Source organism: Lissotriton vulgaris, chromosome 9 (genome assembly GCF_964263255.1).
Source record: "Lissotriton vulgaris chromosome 9, aLisVul1.2, whole genome shotgun sequence".
In the NCBI taxonomy this organism is placed as follows: Eukaryota; Metazoa; Chordata; class Amphibia; order Caudata; family Salamandridae; genus Lissotriton; species Lissotriton vulgaris.
The window spans coordinates 1163468786-1163478081 of NC_141697.1; positions in this window are offsets into that span (position 1 = coordinate 1163468786).

Here is a 9296-nt window from a genome sequence, read left to right on the forward strand (position 1 = left end):
AGATGGTGATGGAGGTGGATGGAACTGTTTGCAGGTGGGAGATGGGTTAGTTTATATGCATTAAAACATGGTCAGCATATCCTTTTGTGCAGCAAAGAAGCCGAGGGAAGTTTGTCATTTTGCACCCAGTTTTTTTCTGAATAATGCAGCCTTATGACAAAAACAATGGTTCCTGTCATGATTTTCCTCCCAAGTAAAACCAGACAGAGCCGCCTGCTTGGCTTCTTTCACCAGACACAACACAGTGGCACTCTGCATAGACAGTTTTCCCTATCATAAAGGAACTGACCGCTGAAAAGAATGAAAACAAGCATTTGCACTGAAATAGGTCTCGTATTTACGCTACGTTCAGCTATTGGCACTGTAAATGACAATGCCTTTTATTTATGTTTTTAAAACAAAAACATAAATAAAAGGCATTGTCATTTAAAATCAGTGGCGGCTGGTGGCTTTTGAAAATGGTGAGGCGTAAAAGCTATCGTCAACTATCACCGAGTGAGCAAAGCGAGCACAAATTTCATTGACTCCTCCTTCATTTGTTATTATTTCTTGACAGGCAATGGCAAATGTTTTTTTATCAGTAGAGCTTGAGCTTTTCAAATGCAAACATTAAGCTCATTTTCTGATGGATGAGAAACACATGATTAAGCCTTCACCTCCTCGCCTTTCCTTATCCCAGTCATCACAAGCTGAGAATCGGACCCGTCCCTGGACAAACTTTGACTGCCCCCATAAATAAAACTAGAAACTAAGTCGAATAGGCATCTTCTTCCTCCTGCCACAAATATAATAGAGATCAATTACATGACACTGTTTCAGTCTTGCACTGCCAGAGAGGATGCTTCTGTTAAAAAGATGAATTAGCTGTTAAAATATGTTATGCAACTTTGAATATGTCAATATATTTGAATGTATAAACTACATATGTAGGACAATCAGTTTATAGATACTTTCAGAATTTAGTAGGTAGGTAGCCTCTGCTCCCATTTTAAATCTGATGCAAAACATGTGAGATTTCTAGCAGACATATGTTCTACATCACTGGATGGATGTTATTGGATTAAAGCTTTACTTGGTCAAGCAAAAGTCTAAGGTGCGGGGCAGATTGATTCATAAACGTGTGAGGACTGGGACGAGAGAATACTAAGACTAGGTACAATGAACGATTACCGGTCTGGAACCGGCATACTTCTACTTTTATCGCACACTATAGGACACAGTATAATAACAAGCTACGGCAGAAGGGGGACAGTCACAAAGGGAATAAGGACAACGGGAGGGGTTCTAACGGAGGACAGAACAGCACAAAACACCAGGCAGACAGAGGGAAGAAGGACACAAAAACGAGGTGGAGTGACAACGGGAGGGGGGGGCGGAAACGTGCACACGGACAGGGGGGTGGGCCGAAACGGCCACAAGAAGGCAAGAAACAAAAAAAAAAAAAAAGAGCACTCACCTGGACATCTTCCGGCAGATCTCTTGCTTCCTGCTCTCCACTCCTCCTCCTGATGACGCGGCGGAGGCTCGGACGGCTGGGCCAATACCAGCGCGGCCCTGGCTGGAGGCGGACGGCTGCTTCCTTCGGCTGGGGAACTCTGCTTCGGGGGCCGCGGCGGGGCCGCCCTGTCTGGGGCGCTTTGTCCGGTGTTGCCCCGGCGGTGTGTGGCACCCTGACGAGGCTGCACGAGAAGGCGTGCAGCGGAGGTGTAGCGGACATCCCCTTCTGCCTAAAGCTGCCATCGGGCGCTGCGAGGTGAGGCGGACCTGGGGCAGGAGGCGGCGGGACGCAGGAAGAGGTGGCCTGAGCTGCAGCCTGGGAGTCGGAGCTGCCGAACACCAGAGAGAGGCAGTGAGGCTCCGGTTGTGAAAGTGCACCCGGGCGCCCTGAGAGGAGTCGGCCACTCCCAGGACTCGTGGAGGGGGCGCCGAGTGCCGTCAATGGCGGACCAGATTCGGGGGCATTCCCGGCTTTTGGCTGACGTAGCGTGACGTAGCCAAAAGCCAAAAATTCTCGGGAACGCCCCCTAATCTGGTCCGGGATTGACGGACAGAGCTGTCTCCCAATGGCTAGCCTCCATTTATGGAGCTAGCCAATGGAGATTGGGGACGTTCCAGTCCCCACACACAGATATCATTAAGTTTTTTCCTAGCGCATGCGTACTTCGTACGCATTGGCTAGGCAAAACTAAAACTGGATCTACTACGGCAATGATCTTTCGCAGCCGTGAAATACTTCCAGTGCGTGTGTGCCCTCCCGAGGGGCTACGGTTAGGGAGGCAGTGACACCAATGGAGACATGTGAGATTCAGGGACACATGGGCAAGCTGGCAAACTAATGGAAGGTCAGGCAATTTTGAGATTATCTTTTGAGAAATTCATTAGCACAAATGGAGTTATTGACAGGCACCTCAGGGACGCAGGGTTTTGGGGTCTATGCTTAAAGCATATGATGTACTCTCAAATGGTCATTTGGCAGTGAAGCTAAAGGCCCTCAATGGAGGCATTGTACTTTAAGAACGTTTCCCCCCATTATCAAGGCCTTTGACATTTAGGGAACACCGCCAACATCATGCAGTGCTCCATCTTTGAAAGAGAGGCACAGTGAGCTTTCCCGTGATTCAGCGTTTCCTAAGGCAACCAGCTAAGTGTCAGATTTGGTCAAATACTGAGGACAGGGGCGGCCACATGACTGGCATAAAAAAAAAAGTTCTACCGCGGACACTCCTATTTTCAGTGGTCGAGGTTCTGGGAGCTAACACCAAATGTTAGCCTGGAGTTAAAGCCCTTACTTGAACAATTATGATGGTTGACTGAAAATGAAAAACAGAGTGAGATAGTGGAGCATGCCTAGACTCTGGGTATGATGAAAAAATATCTCAAGTGCGTTGCCACATTTCTGCAAGTGCCTAGGTTTCGCTAGTAGGGCCCAATATGGAATCAAAGTCATGGACCATACGGCAGCTGTGGTATTTCACCACTTGGAAAAGACGGTGTCTTCTCCAATGACCCACGTATGAGAGTGGGGGAACCAATCCCCCTCGCTTGGTCTGACCACTTTGCCATCCCTTTTGATCTACACTTCCAGGCATCCACGATGGCTCTCTCTGGCAACAGGAATCTGGAGGAAAGGAGGAACTTTAGCCTCACAAGTAAGGAGTCACTCTCTAGCCTCCTTAATAATCTCGAGCTCACTAAGCATCACAATGAATCTGGCAGCTGCTGAGTTATCGCAACATTTGTCAGCAGCAATGGACACTCTTGCACCTGTCAGTAAGCATTACTCAGCAAGAAAAAAACCTCTGCTCCCTGGTTTACGGAGAGACTTCGAAAGTTGAGACAGGGTTGCCGCAAACAGGAGAGGCTGTGGCGCATAGACTTAGAACCTTTGAGTAGGGAATTGCATAAAGAGTGCCTAAAAGAGTATAAAGCAACCATCATGGAGGAAAAGAGATTATACATTTCAAAGGTTACTGAATCCATGAAATCCTCTAGGGATCTTTTCAAGTTTATTAACTCTCGTACTTCCACCCATGTCAATGATCCTTCAGAATTTTCCCAGGAGCTCTGTGATAAAATATCTGACTTCTTTCAAACTAAAATCACAGACATTTACTTCGTGCTGGAAGCACCCAACTCCAATGCCGGGTTGCTTGTTCGACCTATTCCTCTTCAGAGTGAGGCCTCGCTCACGGAGGAGACTCCCAGGCTTCTCACCTTCCCTTGCATGTCATCTGAGCTGACTGATCGGCTCTTAGATAGAGTCAAATCGGGCTCCCCACTGGATCCCTGCCTCCTCAAAGTGCTAAAAACTAGCCGTGAGATCATTATCCCTCATCTCACTGCTGTTCTGAATGCTGCCATCTTAGAGGGACTGTATCCCACCTTGTGGAAGACTGCTGTAGGGAAGCCTCTTTTGAAGAAACCTTCGCTGGACCCTGGAGAACTGACGAATTATCAGCCGATCTCCTTACTTCCTGTTCCAGCCAAGATTCTGGAAACCTATTTAAACTTTCGTCTCAGCACCTACCTAAAAGATCACCACCTACTCGATGGTTTACAACATGGATTCAGAAGCCACCATAGTACGGAGACAGCACTGACGGCTGCTTTTAACAATATCCGTACTCAAGTGGATGCAGGACACACCACCCTGCTTGTTCTACTTGACCTCACCGCAGCCTTTGATACCCTGTCTCCTCGCCGAGTAGTTGAACGCCTTAGGGAGATAGATATCGGGGGCTCGGCTTTGGGGCTTCTTGCTTCCTTTCTTAGTGAGCGGGCACAGACGGTGAAGCTTGGCCAGTTCTACTCAGCCCCCAAACCCTTGTGCGGTGTTCCTCAGGGCTCCTCCCTGAGCCCAACACTCTTTAATATCTATGTTGCTCCACTTGCTAAGGTTGTGAGATCCTATGGGTTAGAGGTGCTGTCCTATGCGGGCGATACCCAGATAATGGTGTCTATTTCACATTGTATAAGGGATTCTGCTCTTAACTTTAGGAGTTGTATGCAAGCAGTCTCCTCCTGGATGGTGGAACATTTTCTGAAATTGAATGGAGAGAAGACTGAGGTCCTGATTTTTGGTAGTAAACAGGAGATCTGGTCCAGTGATTGGTGGCCGGACGTGCCTGGCGTCTGTCCCTGTCCGGTATCCCATGGTAGAACCTAGGGGTTATCATGGACAATTCACTGTCCCTCAACTTGCAGGTCAGTAGGACAGTCTCCACTTGTTTTGGGATCATTAGGATCCTTAGAAAAATATCCCATTTCCTCTCCTTTGATGCACGTAAGCAAGCCATCATTGCCTTGGTAACGCCCAGATTGGACTATTGTAATGCCCTTTATTTGGGCATTAACAAAGGCCTAGTGCGACGCCTGCAGATGGTGCAGAATGCTGCGGCCAGGTTGGTGATGATCCTACCAAAATATCACTCAGTCAGCCTCTCTTAAGCTGTTGCAATGCCTACCTTTGGACCGTAGGATCCTCTTCAAGACTCTGTGCCCGACTCATGATGCCTACTATGGCTCAGGTCCAGAGGGAATTAAGGCTATCGTCCATTGCTATGACCCTAACAGGCTGCTCCGGGCCTCAAATAAGAATCTGTAAACAGTACAGAGGTTTAAGAAAGTCAAATGGGGAGGTAGATCTTTCTCCATTGCTGCTGCTAAACTGTGGAACTCCCGCCCGGAAGAGCTTTCGAGTCAGGTGTCCCATTCGCTTTTCCGTAAAGCCTCAAAGACCTGGCTTTTCTCACAGACTTCGGTATGAGCATGTCTCTTTGTCTGCACCCTCAGGTTCCGCATACAGCGCCTTGACGCTCTTGGGCTATGTTCACACTCTACAAGTCCGATATTCATTCACCTTACCACTGCATTATGTGAAACCGGCAATGAAGAGTGTTGACACATTGGGAGGCCTATACCCTTACTTTGGACCCCCTATTGATTTTAGTATACTGGAGTCATTACTGGTCACATTATTGGGGGTGTACATGCTGCATTTTGAAACCACTTTATTTTGTGCTTCAGTCATTTTTTTGATGCAGCACCAATAGTTCCCCCTCCAGAAAGGGAGTCTGGAAAGTGTGTTATTATAGGTGGTATTAACGTTATGAGATGGTAAAGAGGTTAAAGACCATAATTGAAGGGCCAAAAACTCATCAGGGGTGGGAGAGGAGCAAAGATACCTTTGTCCTTTCAAAACAAGGGTTACAGGAAAGGTGAAATAGTACAATACTCATCTGTGAGGTGACATCATTTCGTTTTTGTGACTAATAAAAACTGGCAGGTCTTGTTTTCATTAAAAGATAAACAGTGGGATCTTGATCACCGAGTGAATGAACAGTTGCAAGTGACACGGATATCATGGCTAGAGCAAGGCCCAAGTGCCGAAAAGGGTCTCTCTAGGGCTCCATGATTAACCACAATGACTACCCAAAAAACATTCTGATTTTTACCCCCACCAGGGCAAGTAGAGGGCAAACAGAAAAGTGTTTTTTTCTAATAGAAAGCCATGCATGAGAGTAACAAACATACCAAAGACCGCAAGCAGGCACATTTAGCAGTTAAGAAAAATCCGACACCAACCCTCCCAAACTTGGAACACTTGTTGTTTCTAGAACAGACAAATCATTGAGCAGGAACAGGCAAGTACCTCATGATCCTTGGGATGATGGATGGCAAGGACAACAGATGATGGTAATACAGCATTGCAGCTCTAGAGCTCAGTTATGGCTACCAAATCATATCTCAGAAGATCAGCAGTGAGAAATCAGCCCAAGTTGCAGAAGTATTGAATTAAGGTTTAGTGCCATGTCAAGCCTACCGTATGGCTTAGGAGTTCTTTGAACATTTAGCTGAGATTTTTGGCCGTCTACCATAAATGCGATTTGGACGGCCCACGGATAATTGCCACAAAAAGTGATTATTAGAGATACAGAAATTATTTAATTCCATGCAACTTATTTGATCTAGTTTTGCATATACTAAAAACGTTGCCAATTTTAGTTTCCACGAAGAACGCACTATATGGTTGTCATCAACCAGTGAGCGATTGCATAGTTGTTAGTTTCATTATGCCAGGGTTAAGTGTGGGTAGTCAGAAGCAAGCTTTGTAAGTTGTGTGTTCACTCCTGGCATTGGAAAGGCCAACTCAGCCATATGGGGGCAGTAAACAGAGTAATAGAATTCCCCTCAATTACAGCACTTAAAAGTTTCAGAAGTCCACTATAAAACATAATACAAAAATAGTCCAGTATTATGCAAGAAAAATGAATTCTTAATATCCATTTAAATGTGCGCACTGTCCTAAAAGGCGAAACACAGATATTTAAAGTATGTGTGATAGCGTGTTAAAATGCATGTGTTAATATCTTAAGGTTTAGTTGTTCCTTAAAAATAAACAATAAATAGATTTCTGGGAAGCACAGCAAACTGACTAACAATAGACCTTCCCATCTCAATTTAGAGCCAGCAACTTTTAAAAAAGCAACAACAAAAAAAGATTAATACAACCATAATTGTTCACAGTACAGTGCTAGCTGGACGCTGCTGTTGCATTGCTCTTTTTCCACTATTTCAAATCATTGTCTGGTGGTAGTGCTTAATTTGAGCCGGTGGTTTCCAGTGCTCGGCACCAGCACTTATGACAGCTGCCACATTGGGGTGCTTTTGTGCAGTTTCAAGATGAGCAGAACAACAGTTGTTATTATTTCAATATACATTAAAAAAACTAATACCTGCTGTCCAAGCCATTCTTTTAGCTTTGGGAGCCTTGAACAGTCTGAATTGCCTCAATTGTAGCAGTGTTATGGTTAGATGTTGGGTAGAGAAGTGTGGCTCAATGGTTAGAGCGGCAGACCCTGATGCAGGAGTCTGGCCGGGACCAGGGTTCAATTCCCGCCTCGGCGGTTCTCGGGCTCAATTTCCTCGGACCTGATAATTCTCGCCTCGGTGCCTATTCTGATCATGAGCCCCACTCTGCACCTCTGGGCAATAGCTTGCTTAATCTCTACAACAGCCCCAACAACGCTGAGGATGCCTGACTTCACCTTGGGGGTGCCCAGGAGTGGGCTCCTCACAGGGAAAGGCCAGGAAGGGTTCCCGGCGGTATTTTTTACAAGCGCCGAGATGCCTACGGGTAGTCGTGCGCTATATAAGTGCGTAATTATCCTTCATTATTAAGTGCTGTCATTGCCAGCGCTGGCAATGGGTGGTGCACACTGTGGTGGCCTTCTGACAAGCACCCTGGCACTTAGATTTTTTTTACTGCTAGTGTGTCAGTACATTTGATTCAACTGAACTAAACCAGAACTACAAATGATAGAACACAGGCTAGCAAGTGAAAACCTGGACTGGTGACAGTGTTGAATACTTGCCAACCCTATCGATTTAGGCGGTATGGTAGGCTACCGCTTTTATGGCAGTATTTACTGCCTACGGATTCAGTGGAGTGATCCTACGGCTTTTTTCTTAGGCAAAGGTCAAACCACTCACACTATTGTGGCTGTGTTCACATAGAGTTTAATGAGAAACCAAGGGAAGAGAGGGGCTGAAGCTGAGTAAGTATGGGCGCTCTATCACTGATGAGCTAGAGTCATAAATAAGTAGACTTCTGTCTAGAACCTGCAGGCAATAGTTGATGAAGCTGAAGTAAAAAAGAAATAAAAGATCAGAACAAACCCATCTACTGCATCTTTCAAGAAACAGGTCAAATGGCTAATCTTGAGTGAACGTTAACAGCATTAACTGGTTTTCCTTCTCAAGTCCCCTCTTTACTACGGATGTGATACTTCTTTTATACCATTTGTTCGATTTATTTTATGCTTTTTCGGTTCACTTGTTATTTATTTCTATTTACCTTCTGAAACTGTACTGTGCCCTCCAGGCTTGCTGACTCCCCTGCCCCTGACCTTGCTTGTTTCCCCCCTTTGTTTGACAGTGTGTTTATTTAACTAAATCATTTATTCCATTGTGTTGGTTTATTAGTGCTTTCACCACTTTGTACTGCGCTTCAATACCTGTAAGGGTCATGTTCGCGCTTTATAAAACCTTTCAAATAAAAATACAATAAAATAAGAGACATCATACACACCAATCCAAATAGGTTCTTGCAGTTTCCTTTCATAGTGATAAACCGGGGTGGACATACAAAAAAATGACTCCGGTAACAAAGATCCGGAGAACAGAAGGAAGTACAACTGTGGACAATACGTACAGTCCAGAGGCAGGGTAAGTGAAGAAAAGTGAGCTGTTTATTCACCCACTACCAAGAGGTCGGCATCTCGCAGAAAAACCCTTACAACTGTCAGCGATGGAACATTGTCATGGAAAAGGGAAGGGGGGATTAATGCAAGAAGACCCATGACAACGTTGTTGGCATGTTGTATTGCAGGTTTAAGTCACCTGCTGCATACATCTGTGAGTGTCTAGCAAGCCTCCGGGTACAATACTAGTAATGTTTGTAAGTATGATCTCGAGATGGCAAAGAATAAACGAGCGCAACTTAGTTTCTCGGTAACTAGGCAGACTCAATTTCCCATCCGGCTGACGCCAGTTCACTGATAAGGTTACACACAACTGGTGTGTCACAAAGGACGCAATATCCAGTCCTTGTGCTTTTTCTTTCAGAAATCAATGCTTTCCGGCGTTTTATTGCAATTGAAGCAATCATAGCGAGCCGGGCTTTAATTCGGAGATTACACCGGATTGCTAAATTAAAACCTCAATAGATGGCCGGTTGCATCCACAATGACATGGAGTGATCTGGGAAAACACATTCGAGTATCAGTGAATTCATG